General features: G+C 41.9%; 1 long non-coding RNA gene across 1 annotated transcript in view; it reads right to left on the reverse strand.

Moving 5' to 3' along the window:
* LOC122769067 overlaps nucleotides 1-20086 on the reverse strand; it is a 37951-nt gene extending 17865 nt beyond the window's left edge. The window contains exons 1-2 of the long non-coding RNA XR_006360404.1: nucleotides 20036-20086; nucleotides 9390-9506 (exon numbers count right to left, since the gene is read on the reverse strand). This is a non-coding gene — a long non-coding RNA (uncharacterized LOC122769067). The remainder of the gene's footprint in view (nucleotides 1-9389; nucleotides 9507-20035) is intronic.
* Nucleotides 20087-23114: the final 3028 nt, after the last annotated feature.

Consider the following 23114-nt stretch of genomic DNA (forward strand, 5'->3'; position numbering starts at 1 on the left):
AAACAGCAGGCTGTGGTTTTCATTCTGCCAAGCCCAGAAAAAAAAACTGGAAAGAGCTCAATTTTCTTCCACATTTTAAAATCTTTCCCAGCTTCACAGTCACGCCATCCGCGAGTTATTGATTTGTGAACACGCCGCGTCGGCGGCGGTGTGCTGTCGGACGGTAAGAGCTGATCACAGAGCACAGAGCGCTGCTAACCTGGGTCCACTGTGCTCTGACCTTGGCTAAAGTACACAACACAGGCTTTGCTGAAACCCTAACCTCTCACAGAGGTGATGTCAGGTGGGGGAAACAGTCGGTGAGGATGCAGCAACACACACACACACACACACACACACACACACACAGAGAAGAAGGTACTGTTTAACTGTCCAGAAGCCCTCGGGGTGCTCCACCTTTCACTTCATCCTTTTAATATTTCATATGCTGGGCCCCGACCGCGCTCCGGCCAAACGCCTCGGTCTGGGCTGCTGGAATATGGATGAGGTGTGTGCACATTTACCCGTTTACCTGCATGTCAGTCGGAAGCAGTTCTAAACAATGCAGCTCGCAAACTCCCGCAACCTCACCTCTGCTCACCTCACTGCGCCCAGAGCAAGCTCGTTAGAGAGGAGGAGGAGAACAAGGAGTCCGAGGATCACGGATATACATCCACTCTGCGCAGAGACGACGCTAGACAAAGGTTTTTTTTTTCTTTTCCGTCAGCGATAGAACCTCGTACATGGTGCTTTTTTAAGTTCCTGTTCTGACGAGGTTCAGCTGAGCCGATGCTAAAATGTGACGTCAACAGACTGAAGGTCAGAGAGCGTCGTCACTGAGGAGTCGTGAGCGCGACGCCCCACACAAGAATGAAAGCCAACAATGTCCAACTGTAGATCAAAGTGAGGAAAATAAATAAATGGCTGAACACATTAACGTTGATCGTCATAAGTACTGAACGATTCTGTGAACAAATCTTTTCACAATCAACTGATTCTAATGATTCAGTTACACCCAAAACAACTGCTTTACAAGTCACTAGTTTGTGTGTTTGTGTCGCATAGAAAACCACAAGCAGTAGATTTATGAACTTTAAGTAGATTTGGGAACTTTAAGTAGTATTTCGGAACTTTAAGTAGTATTTCTGAACTTGAAGTAGTATTTCTGAACTATAAGTAGATTTGGGAACTTTAAGTAGATTTGGGAACTATAAGTTGTATTTAGGAACTTTAAGTAGATTTGGGAACTATAAGTAGATTTGGGAACAATAAGTTGTATTCAGGAACTATAAGTTGTATTCAGGAACTTTAAGTAGTATATCTGAACTTTAAGTAGTATATCTGAACTTTAAGTAGATTTGGGAACTATAAGTTGCATTTAGGAACTTTAAGTAGTATTTGGGAACTTTAAGTAGAATATCTGAACTATAAGTAGATTTGGGAACTTTAAGTAGAGTAGATTTGGGAACTTTAAGTAGATTTGGGAACTTTAAGTAGATTTGGGAACTTTAAGTAGATTTGGGAACTATAAATTGTATTTAGGAACTTTAAGTAGATTTGGGAACTTTAAGTAGATTTGGGAATTATAAGTTGTATTTAGGAACTTTAAGTAGATTTGGGAACTATAAGTAGTATATCTGAACTTTAAGTAGATTTGGGAACTTTAAGTAGATTTGGGAACTATAAGTAGTATATCTGAACTTTAAGTAGTATTTGGGAACTATAAGTAGATTTGAGAACTATAAGTAGTATATCTGAACAATAAGTAGTATTTGGGAACTATAAGTAGGATTTTTAAGTCTTTTTCATTTTGATCTAGAGTTGGACATTGTCGTCTTTGATTCTTGTGTCGGACGTCGCGCTCATGACCCTTCAGCGACGACACTCTCTGACCAATCAGTGACTTTCAGTCTGTTGACGTCACATTTTAGTTTGGGCTCAGCTGAACCCGGTCAGTAGTGGAGTAGAGTGCTAGTGTTTGTGCTAGAACTGGTTACCTTGGTGTAGGAGTTCCATACAGTATATAAATAAGGGTTTTTCTGAGGCTACGTAAAACACATGATTTTACACTCACATATTGAATTTCCCCTGCTGTGGGACTCATCAAGGACTCTCTTCACTGATCCTCGGCCTCTGCCAGCTCTTTAAAACTTACGCGGCAGACCTTTAACTGCACAGCTCATGATGTGCGAGAAGAACCAAACTCCACAGGGTGTGAGGTTCACAGGGGAGAGGAAGGAGAGAAGAGACGAAGAGCGGAGTGGAAAAGCCTCAGCAACAATCTGCTAGCACTTATGAGCAAAGAAGCAGCCCTGGGGTCAAGATGTAAAGCCAAAATTACACACACACACACACACACACACACACGGTCTCAGCCACTTGAAATTGTCAGACAAATAACAGTTGTTTTTCATGGACGACGATGAAGGTGTGATTCTCTGCTTTCAGCCTCAGAGTCTTTACATTTTCTCCACTTTTTCTCCATTTGGCACAAGTTTCCTCCTGGAGTGCGTTCCCGTCTCTCTCTCTCTCTCTCTCTCTCTCCTTGGCACGCTGAGGCAGAGATAGACGGACGGACGGACGGATGGACGGACACACTTGGCAGGCAAACATAGTCAGCCTGGTAATGTGAGAAAATCCGGTGCCAGTACAGAGACGCTACAGATGGACATGACATGTTGCCGTTTTTCCTGTTTTCCCTCTAATATTTTTCTCTCCTCGCTCGCTCGCTCGCTCCACGTCTGCGTCCTCACGTGTGTTCAAACACACACACAGACACACACACACACACACACAGACACACACACACACACTCGGACGGCTCTCACCGAGGTCTCTGAGAATTGGCCACGAGGGTGTGTGCGCGTCTGCGTTCAAAGGACACATCCTCGACGGCTAATTAACAATTATTAACTGTTCTGCTGTGAAAGAAGACAAATTATCATAAATTACTGCCTAATTAAAATGTAATTGCTGGCTCAGTAGTTATAAATCATTAATTTTTAACACCCTTATCACATGTGGACGGACCGATTCAACAAAAAGGTCCATTAGACAAAAATGGATTCGCTGGATTCTTTCAACACACACACACACGTTCTGCTTCTCATTAGCCATAATTACTGTCTGTACCTCAATAGCTTTATCCATAGATATTAAAGAACAATTAAACCACAGTCTAATTGCATTAAGTGAAGTCTTGTGAAGACGCAGAACAATCATGAAACTTTACATGCAGCGGGAAACGCTCACAGCATTTAAAATGTAGTGTTTAAAATGCTAAATATTAGCTTTTTTAAAGGCTATATTGAAACGCTTTAAATCAATTATTAATCTCCTCTCGTTTCCTAATCTTTGATCCTTGTTTCCTTCGTGTTTGCTTGGTTTCTGTCCTAAAGCCATGAGGGGAAATTGGGTGATTTCATGGTCGCAGATGTCAGGTGTGACGACACAGAAGTGGTGGCGTACAAACTTTATTTTGAACCTAAAGCTATTTTAAATAGGTCCTTGAAATCCTTGAAAGTTTACGAATTGTTTCAGTCACTTCAATAACACACAGGTTGTGTTTAGGGCTGAAACAGATGGATTGATCAGTTTGAGTGTTTTTAAGGAATTAAAGATAGTTTTCTGATTGTTTCAGCTTCTTAAATGTGAACATTTTCCGGTGTCTTTGCTCCACAGAAGAAAGAAATCATACAAACTGAATTTGTTTGTTATTGTTTGGACAAAAACAAGACATTTGAGAAACACCAATCACCACTTTCTGACCAAACCATTACTCGATTAATCGAGAAAATAATCGCAGGTTGCAGCTCTAGTTATGGTAATCAGTGACGTTTGCTCTAAGGCAGTAAGTGAAGCTCCGCCTCCTCTAAATATCAGTACTAAACGTGCGCTAGAACGCGTCACTAATTTTGTTCAGAATCAGCCGTTTGTCGCGGATGGTCTTACGAGATTTTCGTATTCCGTTATTTATCGAATTATCACGTTTCTTTGTTCTAGTATAAAAAACTGGACCTGAAACGAGCTTCACCTGTTTGTTTCAAAGACCAACACCACAACGTGGATCTCTTTGAGACACGGACCACAAACCAGACGTTACGCAGGACCAAAGTCAGCTGATGAGACAGAGGTGACGTACAGGAAGTTAATGCACAATCAAAAAGACCGAAGTCACCGAGATGTGGAGTTTGCGTGTTCTCCCCGTGTGCCGCTGGGATTCCACTGAAGGTGTCTGCGTCGCACTGATTCGTTGCTCCGCCCCCTGTCCGTCAGGACCTCATTCCCCCCAAAATCTTCCCCGCAGAAATCCAACAGATTACTGTAATGTAATAATTCAAATAATGTCACATTATCTTTGAGATCTTACTCCAAGCCTGTGTGCAGTCGCAGCACATGTCAGTAGCCAATCAGCATGCAGCTCCCTAAGCCCCACCCACAGTCAGAAATCGAATTTTCATGATCATTGCAAATAAAAAGTGTAATTTCAATCATTTTGAACGATGAAATCGATATTTGATTTTTGTTTGCTGTGGTTTCATCAACACAAAATCTTAATTCCACACTCATGTTTTATTTCACGTCCTGTTCTTTATTGAGCGGCGCGAGTGCATCTTTTTGGCCTCTGTTGTTTAAAGACAGACCATAACCCTGGGTACGCGAGGCAACGCAGCTGCTAATTCAATCAATACCAGATAATGAAGTGCAATTAAGAGGCAGGAGCTGGGGGCCGATCCTCGGCTGTAAGCGCTGCGCCCCTCCCTCCCTCTGGGTGGCGGCGCCGCCTCTTTAGAACCCGTTTAGTTTTTCCCACTCACTTCCAGGAGCCACAATCCCCCCGGCGGCCGTTTGGTGGAGCGATGGCTGCGCTCCCGAGGCCACCGACAAACACTCTCACACTCAAACACGCTTCTGCTCTGCATTTACCGTCACCTTCTCTCTGCGTGAGTGCGTGCAGCGCACACACACGCACACGCAAACACACACGCGCGCACACACACCCGCCGCCCCCCCACCTCGCTTGCTGCTGCTTCTCCAGCTTCTCACATTTTCACCTCTGCCTCTTTTTTACTGTTTCCACCTCTTCCTCCTCCTCCCAACCTGGCAACCTGTGATGTTTCTGGGGGTTTTGTCGACATCACGTTTGAAAGATGAGGAATCTGCGACTGTGGAGCGTGAAGCGAGGACGTTTAAAGAGCTAGACGTTAATTTAATCCCAACAATAATGATACTATATCGATCTCTAACTTAATGTAAGTATTCTCTCTGTTTTTTTTTTTGTAATTGAAACAGTTTTAAAAGGAGTTTTTTTTCCTGTGGCGTTATCTTTGCATTTTACAAATAAAATTGCCAGTATCACGATGTAATTGTATATATTTATATATTGTATAACGAGTTACGTTTCTAAACAAAAGTACATGAACATTACGGTCGACTGATCACGCCCACAATCTCTGTTCTATCGTAAATATCAAACCAATGTTTAATACTTAAGACTCTGATGACGTTAATCCCTCACACGACAGGATAATCTGTTCAAATCAGACTAAAATCAGAAGATTGTCGGAAAGGTCAGACGGGGCCCGAACTCTGGACAATTATCCTCTACGGAGGGGCGGAGCTTCCAGATGAAGGACGCAGCAAACATCAAGTCTGTTCATGAACAACATGAAGTTACACACTGGAGCTTTTAGAGCAGAAATCACTCTCTAATCATGTGACATTCATCATAATATTTGCAGATTTTTAACAGAATAGAAAATGTTTTATTATAATAATCTGTTATTATTATTATTATTATTACACAACACCTGCTTTAAATGAATGAGTTCATTCGACCTAAACGACAGGTTTAACCACCACAGCTCTCGTCCACAGTCTCTTCAACGACGTCTCCTTAATACTGTTCATCATCATCATCATCATCATCATTATTACTTTACATTATCACTGTAATTATCTCCTGTGTTGCCACCTGTTCTTCAAAAGTCACCAGATGGCGCTATTTAGCTTCTACATCCTGCACTGAAGAACCTGACGCTCTTCAGATGCTGAACTTCACCAAAACAGCTCATTCCGACCCAGTCACCGTTCACGCTTGACCTCATCAGCAGCAGCAGCAGCAGCAGCAGCAGCAGCAGCAGCATCAGCAGCAGCAGCAGCAGCAGCGTTGTGTTGAGATGCAGCACAGAGAGCGAGAGAGAGAGAAGCAAACACTCTGGAGAATTCCAGGGTTTAAGCAGCTAAACATCTGTGTCACACATGAAATGTCACACCCTGATCTGCGATCGTGCCGCCGTTCGCAGCCTCTCAGATATTTACCGCATAAAATGAGCGGGAAAAGTCAACAGACACGCCGCGACGAGCGAGGACGACGGAAATCAGACAAACAAAAAAAAAAGGGGGGAATTGTTCTGCACGGGTTTTTGTGTCTTTTTTTTTTTTTTCCTCCCCTTTGGCATCAGGAGCTCTTACTTAGCGGTGGCATCTTCAGCTCCACATGTGGTGACATCTAATGGGGCTTTTAAGAGCTCTTGCAAAAGGGGAGGGGGGGACTATTTGTGTACCATCACTCGGAGACTGTGATTGCGACGTGACAACGGTATTTTAGGTTCGCGCCGGCGTCACCAGGCGGCGGCGGCGGCTGCTGCTCGTACCCTGAGCTGTGGCTTCTTCCCCGGGGAGCGCGTACGTGTTCTGCTGAGATCTGACAGCTCACCTCGTCTGTCTGTCTGTCTGTCTGTCTGTCTGTCTTGATTCCTCTCTCGCTGCCTTTTACGGCAGGAAAATGCCTCACCTGTGAAGAAATAGAACGCGACTAAACACGGCGTTTTTCCGACACGTGCTCCGCGGGAGGCGACGAGTTTTGATTTGAGATGTTTTGCTTTTTCCCCCAGAGACACCGTGGTGACATTTATTTTATTATTTTTCAAAGTGACTGATGGGAAATCGGTCCCCGTCTGCAGGTAAACGAGCGCGTCTTTAAAGACGCGGCGTGATCGCGACCTCAGACGGGAAATCATTTTAATTCACAAAAGCAGACGAGGGTTCACGAAAGCTGCTAAAAATGTACAAAAGGAACATTACAAAAACAAGATGCTGGAAAAGAGGATACACGACGTATACAACATGTGACACAAGAGTGAGAAGACTTTTAAAGTAAATTAAAGTTAAATATAGACCTGGAAAAGTCACATTTTCTGCTCTTTTTTCTTTTCAAAAAAATATTCCATTTGTTTATGTACATATGTACATGTACATATGAGCTACAACTACCGATTATTTTCATAATTGAATAATCGCTCGGTCCAGAAAATGTCAGACACCGTTTACCAAACATTTAAAATGGAATGATTTCTTTGTCGTATGAAACAAGGAAACCAGAAAATATTCACATTTAAGAAGCTGAAACAATCTTAAAATATTATAATCAAAGTAGTTTATTTAGGAATCAAATTATAATAGATTAATCCAGTAATTCTTTCAGCTCTAATGCAGTAAGTGGTTTTTACAAAAACAGATTATTAACTATTATTATTATTATTATTATTTGTGCTGCACCTTTTGTGGAAAGGCCAGCAAACTCGTGTGAATGTCAGCAGTGACCTTTCATGGTGAACAAATACCTCTATTTACCCTGTGTGTGTGTGTGTGTGTGTGTGTGTGTGTGTGTAAATTACAGTGGTTTTAAGTCACATGTCCGTCTCCACAGTGAGGATTTGCTGATTAAATCTTCTACGTAATAAATAACAAAATACAACATCATGAATAACTATAATGTGTTTAATAATGAGTTTACTTAAACTTGTCGTAACTATTGCGTACGTGAACTGTTTTGGCCACTTCCTGTTTTGTGGTGAAGAAAACAATGTTAGCTACAAACATGTTTATACTCCAGTCCAGAAGGGGGCGGTACTGCACTGAAAAGCTGTTTCACAACAACCGCTAATCAGACAGTTAGTTTGATCAAGTCCCGTGCAAATATGCTAGTGCCGATTCACACTTCTGCCTCGTTAGCATTGTCGCTCGTTGCCTTGGAGCTTTCAAATAAAACTTTATTGACTGTTGTCACGATATGACCTTCTGTCCGTACAGTACAGCTGATCAACTTGGGTCAAATATCCAATTGCAATTTTTCGGACACAAATTCAAGGACCTTTCCAGGATTTTCCAGGACCAATTCCCTCAAATTCAAGGACAGAATGTGCTGACACAGCACAAGATGGGAGGACAACCTGTAAGAGCTCTTGTTTGTCCATGACGGCGCCTGGACACTCATTTACAGCCTCTCTGCAGACTTCACAACATCAGAGTTGAATATCTAAATATCTTTTTTAATATTTCTTTCTTTAAACTTTGTAACAGCGAGCCGACAGAGACGCGATGTTATCTCAGCTGCGAACAAGAGACGCTGTAATTACGACGCCGAAAGAGGAAAGTCGGGCCGACTGCAGCTGATCTTGTTAGGATGACACTCTGCCTGCCGTCGCTCTGATATCAATTACTAATGTCTCAATAACAATTACAAAATGCTCTCCCCCTCTCTCTCCCTCTCTCCCCCTCTCTGCTCCTCCTCGGTAATAATATTATAAACTAGAAATCGATTTGCGCAGCGCTCTTGAAACAGATGAATGTGTTTGGTGTGTTGTTTATTTCACTGATGCAGCCGCTGATTTGGCGACGCTGAAACAAACTTCTAGAGAACTTTTAGAGAGAGTGTGTGTGTGTGTGTGTGCGTTTGTTTCTGTGTGTGTAGAATACACAAAAAATTCAAATTCAAACTCTTTTCACTCTGCATTTACACACACACACACACACACGCACGCGCGCCGAGTGAATCTGCCATTTAATAATTATGAGGCGTAAAATCCTTGCCGACGGCGAGCATACTGAAGGATGTAATTATGACCTCTTTCAGAAAAACCCACGCTCGGTGGCATTGCCTACATTTCCACCCAGAGAGAGAGAGAGAGAGAGAGAGAGAGCGAGAGAGAGAGAGAGAGAGAGAGAGAGAGCGGGGAAAAACATGCCCTTCATTGCAATTAAGGACAATAATTCTCTGCGAGAAAATTGTTTCAATTGCTTTCCAGCCCGGGAGCAAACTGGCATTGATGGGGGTGATGGTTTGAAATAGAGGTGACGCTGAGATGAGGAGTGACATTTTCAACTGTTGTTGGTTAAATGTGTGTTACAGGAATTTAACTCTATGAGATTTACCCAAAAAACACACACACACACACAAATAAATCTGAATCTGAAAGATAGATAGAGTTCTACGGAGCCCCAGACGTGACATGGCCACGAAATACTCATTCGTTCCAACCAAAAGGATAAAGTTTGCACTACATTCTGCTGCATTTGTACATTAACATTAAATATACAACAGATCCCATTAAGAAGAGAGAAAATACCTTCACGTAGCTCCAGACTCTTGGTGAACATTTCCCTGAAGCTTCCCCTCGATGAAGAATCCTGATTCATCGCTGGCTCCAGAGTCGCTGTGCCGTGACTGACCCTGACCTTTGCCCCTGCAGCACAAGCAAAAGGAGAATTTCCTTCACAGATCGATATGGTATTGCATATTTATTATTCCACAAACGGCCGCTAAATGCATTCCTGCCATGATTGGAAAATATGGGATATTAGATATAAATAACAGCCATTTACTGCCTCTTTTTTGTGGCCGTGCTCTTAAATAAAATGAATAATTGATTTACTGTAATCAGGTAATGGCTTTAAAGCAGCTGACAACAAACAGAAATTGCAAATGCTGTCCCCCCACCCCACCCCTCGACCAGCTGCCTCTTCCTGTTTAAGCTGAGTTAGCTTATGTGGTAAGGAAGCCTTGTTGAGACAAAATGGAATTGAAATCCTTTAATTGTACATTTAAGTCTTCAAAAAGACTTTGAAAAGACAAATTTGGAGAGGTTTATTCCACATAGTCGCACCTTTAGGGCTCAGGGTAAAAAAAAAAAAAGAGACCACCCTTGGAACACAGTATTAGTTACGTATTACTCTGGGATCTTTAGATATATAATAATTGTGGAGGATTATCTTCGATCTTAATGACGTGCAAATCGTCCATGTCGGTATTTTGTAAAGGAAAAATTCCACCTTCCATATTTCGGCATGTCTGTGATATAAAAGGATCCGTGTTCTGGGTGCAGGTTTAACTTGGTACTCGTCTACCAGCACAGAGACAAAGCTGAAGGTCATGAAAAGAACAAAACATGATAAATAATAATAATCATAATAATAATAATAACAATAAAATGATGAGACACGGAACCAAAACTTTGAAAAAGTGAATTTGTAGATTGTGTTATTGTAGCATTCATCTATATATATTGTCTTCAGTCATAATATAAGACATTTACAATAAACACTAGGTTAATATAATCAGATGGAAGTGACGCCACAGTTCCTCTGGTCAGATAAGTACATAATATGTAATATAAATGACATTTTATGGCTTTATTCATTCATTTACTCACAGCGGTCATTTTTTGGCAGGAAGAACAAAAGTGTGATTAAAATTCAATTGATCACCAATTTGATATTTTTGGAGTGTGAAGTTTTGAGGCATTAAAAAGAAAAAACACCACATTTCTGCTTTAAAAATAAGTCATAAGTGAAGGTTTAGTCTCAATTAGTCTTAGTTACTTCTTCAGTTTCCACTTATAAACTGAGATGAAAGTAACACAGTGACTCGCGTCTCATTTTTAGGTATAATATGTAATTTAATCATTTTATTTTTATCTCAATATAGCACATTCATTTTTATAGTGGTCAAGTTGAATAAACTCAAAGAAATTCTCAAAATTCAACTGAATTATTGATTCAGACACTTGAATCAAGGCTATCGTGAAATCTTAAATATTTGGGGTGGAGGAAAGTTATAAAATGGGTTCAGATTCAGAATGTTTTTAATTTTACACTCAGAGAATTGAATTAAGCAGTAAAACACCAACTATTAAGTTTAACCTCACAATTTGGTTAAATGTTTTTTTGGAGACTCTTCTTACATCATCTTTCATGAAGTGATTCATATCTGATAAGCACATTTACACAGGTTAGCACAGGTTAGCACAGGTGGGCTAACTGAGCTGAAAAAACAGCAGTTATTATGAAACCTGGTCCCGATGAGGCTGAACCTCCTTTCTGAAGAAGTTTAGGACAAAGGTTATGTTGAGATAATGCTAGTTAGCAGCAGCAGTTAGCAGAGCAGTACTTCAGTTGCTAATGTTTGTTTTGTTGACATTTGACATTTACTTTATCACATGGTTGATGGTTTTATTCTCGACACATTTGACAGCGATAACTTTACATTTTTACTTCACTTTCTGTCACTTTTCAGTCGCATGTACTCACTTTTTGTGTCTCTTTTTCCTCAGGTGGCTAAAGACATGCGGCCCGCAGGAGACGCCCTTGTAAGCACCGCCCACAGGAAGTGGAAGAGGCCATGACAGAGTCAGAAGAAGGGGGGGTAGCTTTGGTGTACTTAGTTGTTTAAGTTCAAAGCTTCCTGTTCGATTAGCTTCTTTAAATAGATTAGGTTTAAGTACATTTATAATTGTGTTACAGCTTTATCGTTGTTATGTTAAGTGTTTCACATTTTTAAAATCCTATGTTTTGAGTTGGAAATCTGGGGGATTTTATTTTGAATTCTGCCTAAAACATGAACACACCCACTTGAAAGTCCAAAGAACTATATATTATCTCTATTCTTGATGTGAAGAGTTTCACGTTATATGACGTTCGTAGGGATATAAAACTTATAACTCGGCATCATCTCATTCTAATTCTTTCATTATGAGGTGAACAGTTTCACGTTACATCGACATATTTGAATAATCGTAGGACATAAATCTGTGTCACGTAATCACAAAGAACTACAAACGTTAATATCACAACATGCCAAAATGGCGGCGTGTGACAAGTTAGACTTAAGATTTTTTAAGGTATTCTACACGGATGTAAACATACTCATTACACACAAGACTTTTTATTGAAAAATAAAATATGATTCCAAAAAATATGATATGGAAAAAAGGGCGAATAAATCTGGCGACTCCGTAGAGATACAAGCATTTGTGAAACAGATCTGCACAGACAATCTTAAGGGGCAATTTCTCCTCAATTCTCCTTCTGCCCTGAAATGTGACAGTGTATAAAACCACTTGTGACATAATTTAATTCTCCGAGTCGGGGATTTACCTAAAGCTTGGCCGGCTTTCTTTGCAACGCGATGGCGCGGACAGCTGGACCGAGAGCGGGGCGGGCTGCAGGCGGGGGATCAGAGCGCTGGCTGTGTTTGTATATGAAATCCTGCGGTGGGATCGCATCTGTGGTAGCTGCAGGAACAAAGGTCATGCACACACGTGCGCTGGCTGTTTACATTGGACTGGGACGCTACACGCCGATGCATTCCAGCGCTCACGGTGGGCTCACCAGATCCGGATCCATGTTTTCACGCTTGACTTTTCTTCACCTAAATGTGTGCACATGTGTCTCATGATGTTCATTTTTAGTCGTGTAATTCATGACTTCCATGTACCACAGACGTCTTTGTGCCATATGTGACATGTTCTGTTCTTTCAGTAGTGTGAGTTATATCTTTATCTTATATCGTCATGTTGTTATATCTTATCTGTATATAAATATATATATATATATATATATATATATATATATATATATATATATATATAAATTACTTTTATACTATTATATTTTACTATTGTTAAGCATCTTAAAGAGCGCAGGAACCAAATCTCGTTGCACTGTACGCGTGCGATTTGCACATCTGTCTGTCTGTCTTAATTTTATCTAGCCAATGACAATAAAGTCTATTCTATAGTACTGTGAGCAGGATTAAGCAGGATTATCTGTTGATAATGTGTTGAAAAGCAGACAGATGATAGTCTGATGAAGTCATATGTGCATGTGCAGAGTTTGGGGAAAACAGAAACACACTTTTATTTCAAATCACCAGCACGACCGCGTCGGCTTCTCTGCTAACCGTGTATTTTCTGGTGGAAAGGGAAAAAGAGGAGGAGCCGCTTTTTCTTCTCACTATATATATATAATATATAGCATGAAAGTAGAAGTAGAACAGTCGTATGACCACGTGTCACAGACATGACTCGTTCTTCCACTCGTGAAACTGTGTCATTACATCAGTAAGTATGTTGGTAAAATAGCACATTTTTCACAACTTGCTCATTTTCTTCCTACTTTTATGTTTAAATGCATTCATTCATTCATTTTCATGCTGCGTGTCAGTCACGTTCTGACAGGTAAGACGTTTTGACGTCGTCATATTAAATCTCCCCGCCCCTGCAGACAGAGGGTCCTTCACTCCAATCAAAATTCACAAGAAAATGGAATCCTTTATATGCAAAACAAACAATGTGGAGGAAATAAAACATTCAGGCGAGCTGTCAGGTCCTTTCAAGAATCAATATGAGGCCTTTCATCTCCATCCCAACCTCTTCCTGGTAATTATCCTGCATATTTTATGCCCCATCACCACCATCACCGCCGCCGCTCCTCAAGGCTTGCTTACACACAAACACGTTATAATGTCCTGCACACGTGCACATGAACACAACGACGCTCTCAAAAGCAGGAAAACAAACAATAAACCTGGTTTGCATAAATCCTAAAACCCTTTTTTTTTGTGTTTGTGTAATTATAATTCAACCCTAATTTCCTGCAATAATAGTTTCATCACCTTCGGTTCATTTGCAGCACACACGCATACGCACGCACACACACACACACACACGCACACACACACCGCACACACACACACACTGCGCACACACACACACACACACACGCACACACACGCACACACACGCGCTGTGCAGAATATACTGCAGCGTCCACTCAGACACTTTGATCAGGATTAAAGTGTTGTCAGTGTGTTGTCAGTGTGTTGTCAGTGTGTTGTCAGTGTGTAGTCAGTGTGTTGTCAGTGTGTTGTCAGTGTGTTGTCAGTGTGTTGTCAGTGACAGAGTGACGCGCCCTTGAACAGAATCACCCTTAAAGTGTCCCGTCATCACATTCCTGCCTCCCATTACCAGGGTGGAGGGGGCGGGGCCAAAAGACAAAAGATAAAGCTTACTGGTCTCATGGTGGACGTGGAACGTGAAAGTGTTGAGTGATGGGTTGAGAGTTGAAATCCCTGCCCTGCTACGGTTATTATGTTTTTGTGTTATAATGTCGTTTATTAAATATATGATAAAAACATCTCTTTTGACTTTGTCGTGTTATGAAATCGTATCAGACGCCAGAGCTGAAACCATTACTCGATTAAAATGAAAGGTCTATGATTTTGACCATCCACGAATCAGTTTTTTTTCATGATTAAAACGAGTTTTCTGATTGTTCCGGCTTCTTAAATGTGAATCTTTTCTTCGTTTCTTTGCTCCACAAAACAAAGAAATCATTTAAACTCAATCATTTTTGATTTGTGGACAAAGAAAGAGTTTTCTCTGACATTTTATGGACCAAACGATGACCTGATTAATCGACACTTTAGCTATGATTAAAAGTCCATGAAACGTCGCAGTTCGTCAGCGTTCGTACAGAATATCAACATTTTCACCATGTTGGTGTCAGTTTAACGACAAACACAGAGCGGGTGAAGTGACGCAGTTATTATTATACAGACACACATTTGTTTTACCCTCGTTGCGTCCTTGAACGTCTCACATCAGAGCTGCAGCGTTGTTTCTGTTGTATGACGTTTGTCGTTTAGACTTTTAAACGTCTTAATACATTTATTGAAGCTGCTCAGATTGTTTGGACCCTTTAACGCGTCGTCTGCGGCTTCTCTGACGTGTTACTGCCGTTCATTTCCTGAATAACATGATTATCTGTGACCTGCTGGTTCCTGGTGGATTCTTCTTTCCTCCCTTTACTTTCACACGTACATGAAGTTGATTCAGAAATATCGATGCCATCTTTCTGTCTTTGACTCCACTGTGTGTGTTATTACTGTCAGAGTTTCTCCTTCGTTATCGCTCTGACATCAGTTTGTCGTTTCTCCAAGGCCGTCACATGCTTTTCCACCGCTTCCCTTTCACAATAAAACTACAATAAGTCGGGAACAACAAGCTTTTTTCGGCTGAAGAACAAAAAGGTGCCTCAGAAAAACCGGATGAATACTTTTCTTTCAGCTGTTGAAGTGACACAGTCTTCATTTCTCAACCCTGAAGGAGAAACAAACTGAGAGAGGTTGAATTTCTCTCTCTTCTCTTTCGCCTGATTTTCAGGGTTGAGGTGAACAATAATCTTCAGAGACACGTGTGATGGAGCAGCTGTAATGAGGCACAGCACAGAATGAAATATTAAAGTTTCTAATTAAATTGAGAGACCTCTTCCACTCTCCTCAAGGTTGTTTGGACCATTATCTCCACCATGTGATCATCAATGACCTGATCTGTTTAGGAGCTCCTGAGTGCTGGAACTTGTTTGGACCATTATCTCCACCATGTGATCATCAATGACCTGATCTGTTTAGGAGCTCCTGAGTGCTGGAACTGACACACACACACACACACACACACACACACACACACACACACACACACACACACACACACACACACACACACACACACACACACACACACACACATACACACACACACACACACATACACACACACACACACACACACACACACACACACACACACACACACACACATACACACACACACACCAATCACAAATCTCCATGAACCTGATGAACTTGAACCTGACACTGAAGAGACTTTTGATCTCTTTATGTAACTAACTAACTAACTAAACATAACTAACTAAACATAACTAACTAAACATAACTAACTAAACATAACTAACTAACCGTCTGTCGAGCTTGCTATTCAGCTAAATTGTTAGCTAGAAAAGTAGTTATCTATGTGGTCAGTAAATATGTGCGTACATATTCCGTCATCTCCTGTTTACAAGTAGTTTTCCGCAGATTTTCAAACATGGAACGAGACGTTATATGTGTCGACGTTTGTCTGACGACAGGAGGTGACCGCCGCGCGAAAAATCGAGCGCTACCGGGAAGTCGGGGCAAAGTAGTTTGCGCGTAGCCGGGTCAGTAGTTTTACTGCGATTTCCTCTCTTGTGGTATTACTCCACCTCCCCAGGTAAAACTAATCCTAAATCCGAATCCCACCCATTTTAACCCAGACAGTAGCTATTAGCTAATGTGACACGTCAACATAGACATGGCACAGCAGGTTGTTTTCATTTAAAGGAGGAAACTCCTGCTGAGTGACGAGTTAGCGTCCAGCTCGGCCGCCCTCTCCAGCCACCGCCTCACACCAGCGAGGCGAGTCCAAAGATATCATTCTGTTTCAGTCTATTTGATTATTGAGTGTTCAACAGAGATAAATGAAGTTAGGCTTAGTGCCACTTCAGCACTGAGCTGAGGACAGCGTCACAACAGCCACACGGGTAAGCTACTGAGACGAAGGGGAACTCGTTTATTATGATTTATTATTATTTTAAATGGCCCATCCAGTCTTCTGGAGGCCCACCCACAATCAAAATCAGAATCCTGGCACCGCTAGTGGTCCGAACAGGACTTATGTCAGCTGGAAACTAGCATCGACACTTACGGTGCGCGATGCGGGGGGTGTGTGGGTGCCACGGTGTACATCTGTGTGAAGGTACAGATGTTGTTTTCTGATGGTGAAAGACAGAAGCAGGAGAGTGAGACAGGTGAACTCGTCCTCTGTCTAAAACCTGGACTCATGAATGTGGGAGCAGCTTGTTTTTTTCTGACCTGGTGATAGAACGTAAAAAGACCTCGATCTTTACAAGCGTCGAAGCCTGTGGGACACACACACACACTTTTACCACACACACACACCGCGCCGCACCACACCTGCGCACGAACACACACACACACACACACACACACACACCTGAACCCACACCACCACACCACCCCCACTACCGGTTTCGCGGGCTTTTGGGCCTGCCCAAGACACACACGCCTGAACACACCTGCATAGCACACACACACAGACACCACAGACCAGCACAGACATACACACACACACACACACACACGCAGACACACACACACACCTGGGCCACCGACTACCACCACCACCACCACGCCTGGCAGCCACCCACACCACCGCCTTACCCCCACCCCTGCGCCTGAACACACACACACACCCCACCACCACCTGCGCCCCACCACTGCACACCCACCTGCGAGGCCCCTGCATAGCGCCAGCTGGATGCGCCACCTGCACGCGCGCAGCTGCCACCACGCTTGCGCTTACCACACACCGCGCCGCACCTACAGATGCCGCCTTACCTGCAGCGCCTACCACCACACACCACCACACTGCCTTACCGCCGCCGCGCACACACCGCGCACGCTGCCTTACCGCCCCACCGCCTTACCACCTGCGCTTGCCACGCACCGCCCCACACCACACCACCGCGCTTTTACACACACACCACACACACACACACACACACGAGCGCACACGCGAACCCCGCTGCTGTATATTAAGCAGACGACCATTGTGTGTGGAGTAACTACCACCCTTGCTTGAATTTTAATGGTCCTGTTTTATTAAGCACGCTGGTGTTTTTTCCTTGACATAGTTTTAATGATTTGTCCGGCGAGTGGAGTCTGCTGTGACCACAGTCTGTGCGAGGTCAAAGTCACGGCCTACGTGAATTTCACATTCAGATTTCATCCCTTTATTGACTTTTCTGCTGCAGATCATATAGATTTATATGTAAACGTTACACAGCTAAATTCTTTATTGTGTTTTTCTTTTTATTTTATTGATCATATATGGTTTTTGACACGATCATAAAGTTATTTACCAATGATGTACTGTCTTGTATACACTATACTTCAATATACAGCGTATGTTAATGTTAAAGTACACGTTTTAGCAGCGATCACACGCATAAATCTTCTCTTATCTCACGATGGTGAAGCTCTTTAAAGCCAACTGGGCACCAATAGGTGGCACTCTGTCTCCTGCAGGAGGAAGAGCTCATGAATCCAGGAGAAGCTGGAGTGCACAAACACCATGAACACACCATTTTGTCCAAGTGTCAGTAAAAAAGAAAAGAAAAAAGATGAGTCACTCTGCGGCATGAACTCGACTCACTTCCCCTGTGTCAGCCAAAAAAAAAAAAGAAGAAGAAGGAGGAGAAATAATTGAATATAATTCCCGTCTCTGAATATTCTTTCTTGATTTTCACTCTTGTGAACCTGAAATGTTTGATGTTTTCAATGTTGTGAAACAGGAGAGAGAGAGAAACATCCATCTCAGCTCCTCCGTCGCTGACCCTGACTGCAAATATGAGTCGCACACACACACACACACACACACACACACACACACAGAGGAATACTGTAACATCCACATCTTCTGCTGCCTCTCAGTCCGTCCATCATGTCATCCATCTCTACTTTCAGTCAGAATTTGCCAACATGAAATTATTGCACATTTTAACCATATTCTCAAAAAAAACCCTGTGAAAACTCTCATTTATGTGCGTTTCACTGCAGTGAAGCAAATATTAGGCACAAAATGTCAAGTTTTTATAAGCACAGAAGGATGAAGCCTCATTTTGACTGAACAGACTTTCACTTGCAGTGTGATTCACGTAAACTAGGGCTGCCCAAAGTGGGGCCCGTGGGCCAAAATTGGCCCATCGAAAGGAGGAGGAGTCTGGGACAAAAGACAAGAAGGTGACAAAAGTGTGTAGCATGAAAATAGCCAGTGACAACATCTGAATGCAGTAGCTGGTGTTTGACCAGAGAGAACAGTAGATACACCAGTTTGTAACTGGTATAACACCAGGTGTCATTTCAATACTTTATTAGTTAGGTTTTTAAGTTTATTTAAACTTTAAAAATATTTATGTTGACTAAAAATTCTAATATCAGTGTTTATGCAGTTGTTTTTCTGTGAGATAGAAAGGCTTCATGTTAATTTACTACCCTCTTAAGTCATTAAGGACAAAAATGTCCACTTCCAAAAACCGCTATAAAAATATATTTTATATTTCTATGATCATATTTCATATCAAAACGATCAATCATTGAATAATTATCAGGATTTTATCCCTTTACATGCTAGTTTGATTACATGATGCTAATAAAACCCACAAGAACACATTTCGTTCATTATTATGCTTGTGTTATTGAGCTTAGTAGGCTATTTAAATATCGCTATAGTGGTAGATGATATTGGGTTAGGGTCAGTAGAAAGCAGGAAATCAGCAGTGAATTCTTTGATTGTTAAAAACAGACGTTTCAGTCACATTATTTCTGAACGTCCTTTTATTTTTTATTATTTTATTGGCGGAAACTATTTCCACTGCACTCAATTATGTCCGTTTCCATTCGGAGTTTTCTTTTAAATAAACAAATGTTCATAAAAATAGACGAACAGATGTAAACACACCTGCTTTCTTCTTCACTCACAAAGTAGCATGAAGCAAACAAACCTGATCACATCTAAACAGATCTCACACACACACACACACACTCTGTGAGGACACTCATAGACATAATACTATGATCGAGCCCTTTACCTTAACCTTAAGCGTCACATCTAACCGAAGGCTAAACCTAATTCTAACCCTAAAACCAAGTCTTAACCCTGAAAAAGCACTTTGTGAGGACAGTTTGGCTGGTCCTCACAAAGATTTAAAGATTTACTGACCAAAAAAAGCCTTAATAACCACTTAATGTCTAACTTTAACCTTAACCTAAACACAATTCAAATCTTAGTCCCTGAACTTAACCAATTCTGCCTCGTTAGGACCAGGTTTTGGTTTCCATGAGTACTCCTGGTCCTGACAAGGTCAGTGTTTATGACAGAAAACACACACACACACACTTGTACTCCACCACGTCCCTCTCTAGTGAACTGTTTTGATCCTGGTGCTGCACAGCAACATCTCACACGCTACACTGAACACAGCTCCACCGGCTCCACCGGCATGTGTGTGTGTGTGTGTGTGTGTGTGTGTGTACCGCGTGTGTGTTGAGCTCCTGTTGCTGTCTGGCTCTGGACTCCTATAACTTCACTCCCTCCTCCTCCTCCTCCTCCTGCTCTGTGTTCTCCCTCTGGAGACTTCAGCCTGATTGGATTCTGAGAGAGAGATCGAACACAAAGGTCAAAAAGAGCCTGGAGGACGGTCCTCGCGTGCGTGTGTGCGTGTGTGTGCATGCATGTGTGTGTGTGTGTGTGTGTGTGTGTGTGTGTGTGCCCTCTGGTCAATGCAGTTCATGTGCACCTTGACAGAATAAAACATTCCAACTTGTATCTTTGTTCCACGTCTCAAAGGTCTCGTGGTGTGTAACATTTAGAAGGGTTTATTTGCAGACATTAAATTAAATATAATAAAGTCATAAGTATGTTTTAAGTCAGTCTATAACTGCTTTAAAATAAATAAATCACTCGGTTTGTGTAGCCTTATACTGTAAGAAGCGCGTTCACGTAATTAAGGAAAGGGTCTTGCTTTATGCAGGCCGCCATGTTTCTACGGCAGCCTGCAGGGACAAACCAGCTAGAGTGGGCGTGTTCTTAATCTGCGTTGATGTTGTAAAACGTCGACTTCACAACGTCGACGCAAATTAAGAAGAGCAGCTTCAAACTGCAATAACCAACGAAGAAGAAGATGGAGTGTAACGTCCTACACGATGTCCACTGTGGTTCCTCAGGCCGTCACTTTTCCCAAAACAGATGAATGAATGAAAGTTTGGTGGAAACATGGTTTCCATGAAACAGGAACCATGTGACGACATTACTGATGATGATGATGTCGGCAGAGTCGGTCGTAATACTTCCACACGCATCAATATTTAACTTTTCTGTAAAGGTCAAGCTGCAGGCTCTTGCACTTCTAGGCTGTATATCTGAACTGAGGCGTTTTTAATGAGTTACTCGTCGATTACTGAATTAATTTTGTACTTTTTTTTTGACGTTTGAATTTAAACTCAAAACAGCAGCCCCAATTGCATCTTACACACTGTACCTTTATGTTGGGAATCAAACCCCAGACTTTCTGGTCAGGAGAGGACACACTCAAACCACTGAACCACAGCCATTAAAATGTTTAAAAAATGACTCGGGAGAGAAAAGTGAGGTGAGGGAGAGAGAGAGAGAGAGAGAGAGAGAGAGAGAGAGACGAGGCAGCAATAATTAGCTTTTTTGGAGTATAGCAAGTGTCGACAGCAGCCTCCTGAAAGCTTCATGTAAATGTTACTGAAGGTGTACTTCCTGTTGCCAGTAGGTGGCACAATAACTAAGGGGGTTTACAGGTTATCATCGTGGACCAAAAAATGACCGCAAAGCCACGGATAGAAGAATAATCTGAAGGATTAACAAGAGGAGCCGTTTCACACAATCATTGATCCGTAAAATGTCAGAAAACGTTGAATAATGATGATCAGTGTTTGTCAAACTGTGGAAATAAAAACAGTTTGAATGATTTCTTTTTTTTACGGAGCAAAGAAACCAGGAAATATTCTCGTTTAAGAAGCTGAAAAATGTGGAAATTTTCTTTAATTTGAAATGAGAAAAACGAGCGTTTAATGACTGCATGAATGAATGAATGCAGGTTATAATAAAAGTTAGTAAGAGCAGCATAAAGATGTTGATAATGAACCTTTGAGTTTACAGTGTATCACTGAGTCACTTTATCACCATGTGATATCACGTTATTAATCACATGATAAAGGAAGACGAGGACACCGCGGTGGCGTTTTTTTTTTGCTGACTTGCTCCAGTTCTGGAGCTCCTGGAACACGATGTATACGGTTCTAATGGAGGCTGCTGCTGTGCCAGGGTTAAACCTACGCTCAGCGATATAAGGAGCGTGAAGTCAATTAATTTCTGGCTGTTTAATGACTTGGAACGTCGGCGACGGCGGCGGTGGCAGCAGCACACGCCCCTCCCTCCTCTCCCTCCTCTCGCTGCCACATCTCCAGATTGATTGAGTGGATTTCATGGACATGATGAACAGAAGCCACAGAAACATCGCCCAGCCTTTAATCTGAGGATTCCCACTTTAATCTGAATTTGTTTTTCTCAGACTTTTTTTTTCATCTCAGAATTTGGACTTTTGATCTCAAAAAAATTCTAATTCTAGAATTCGGACTTTAATCCCAGAATTCAGACATTAGTCTCAATTAGGACTTTAATCTCACAATTATGACTTCTCAGAATTTGGACTTCTTTATAAGAAAACTGACTTTAATCTCAGAATTCTCTGTTTTCTTCTGCTTTTAATCCCGAGCGGCCCTCGTCCTCTTCCGCAGTACGGTGATTATAAAGTTTTCATGATCACAAAGTTGCTCATGAAAAGCCCACGACCTGCAGTACCTGCGCAGCCCACCAGGAGGGCAGACTGTGGGGGCTCCGAGCACATGACCTGCAGTGATCATGTGAAGGTCACTGTGTACATGTGTGCACAGCTCGCTGAGTATCATCATTCTAACTGCTCGACGCAAGGAGGCGAATAATTACGTCACTCAGGAAAGCATCAGTCCTCCACGCTTGGGTCACTTCCTCGTCCTCCCTCTTCTTCTGCCTCTCCTCTCCTCTCCTCTCCCCTCCCTCCATCTCGACGCGCCTGCCACATAAAACTACACTTTCTTTTACATACTGTGCTCTTGTTTATTTCCTGTGAGAAGCACTGATCACTAATCCTGCTGTTCAAGGCCACTCTGAGGTTTTTGTCTTCTCTCTGTCTCCTGGGCAGAGGAAGGAAGGAAGGAGGGAAGGAGGGAGTGGAAAGAGGAGAGAGAGAGATGTATAGAAGTAAATCTGTCTCACCAGATTTTGCATTTTACAAGCCTTTGAATTTCTAGCACAGGGTTGTTTTTCTCTCTCCCCGCAGTGATTGTATATATTTGATATTTTTTCCTACTATGTCACTGTTGTTTTTCCATGTTATTATTCGAACTATTTATTTTTTAATCTGAATGTATTATACGTTTTAAAATATAAAATACAACAACTTTATGTTTAACGTCTGAGAAACAGTAACATGATTAATTTAAAAACAACAAACATGCAGATTTTGAATATTTATCAATTTAGAATATT

The sequence above is a fragment of the Solea senegalensis genome, linkage group LG5, assembly GCF_019176455.1.
Source record: "Solea senegalensis isolate Sse05_10M linkage group LG5, IFAPA_SoseM_1, whole genome shotgun sequence".
In the NCBI taxonomy this organism is placed as follows: Eukaryota; Metazoa; Chordata; class Actinopteri; order Pleuronectiformes; family Soleidae; genus Solea; species Solea senegalensis.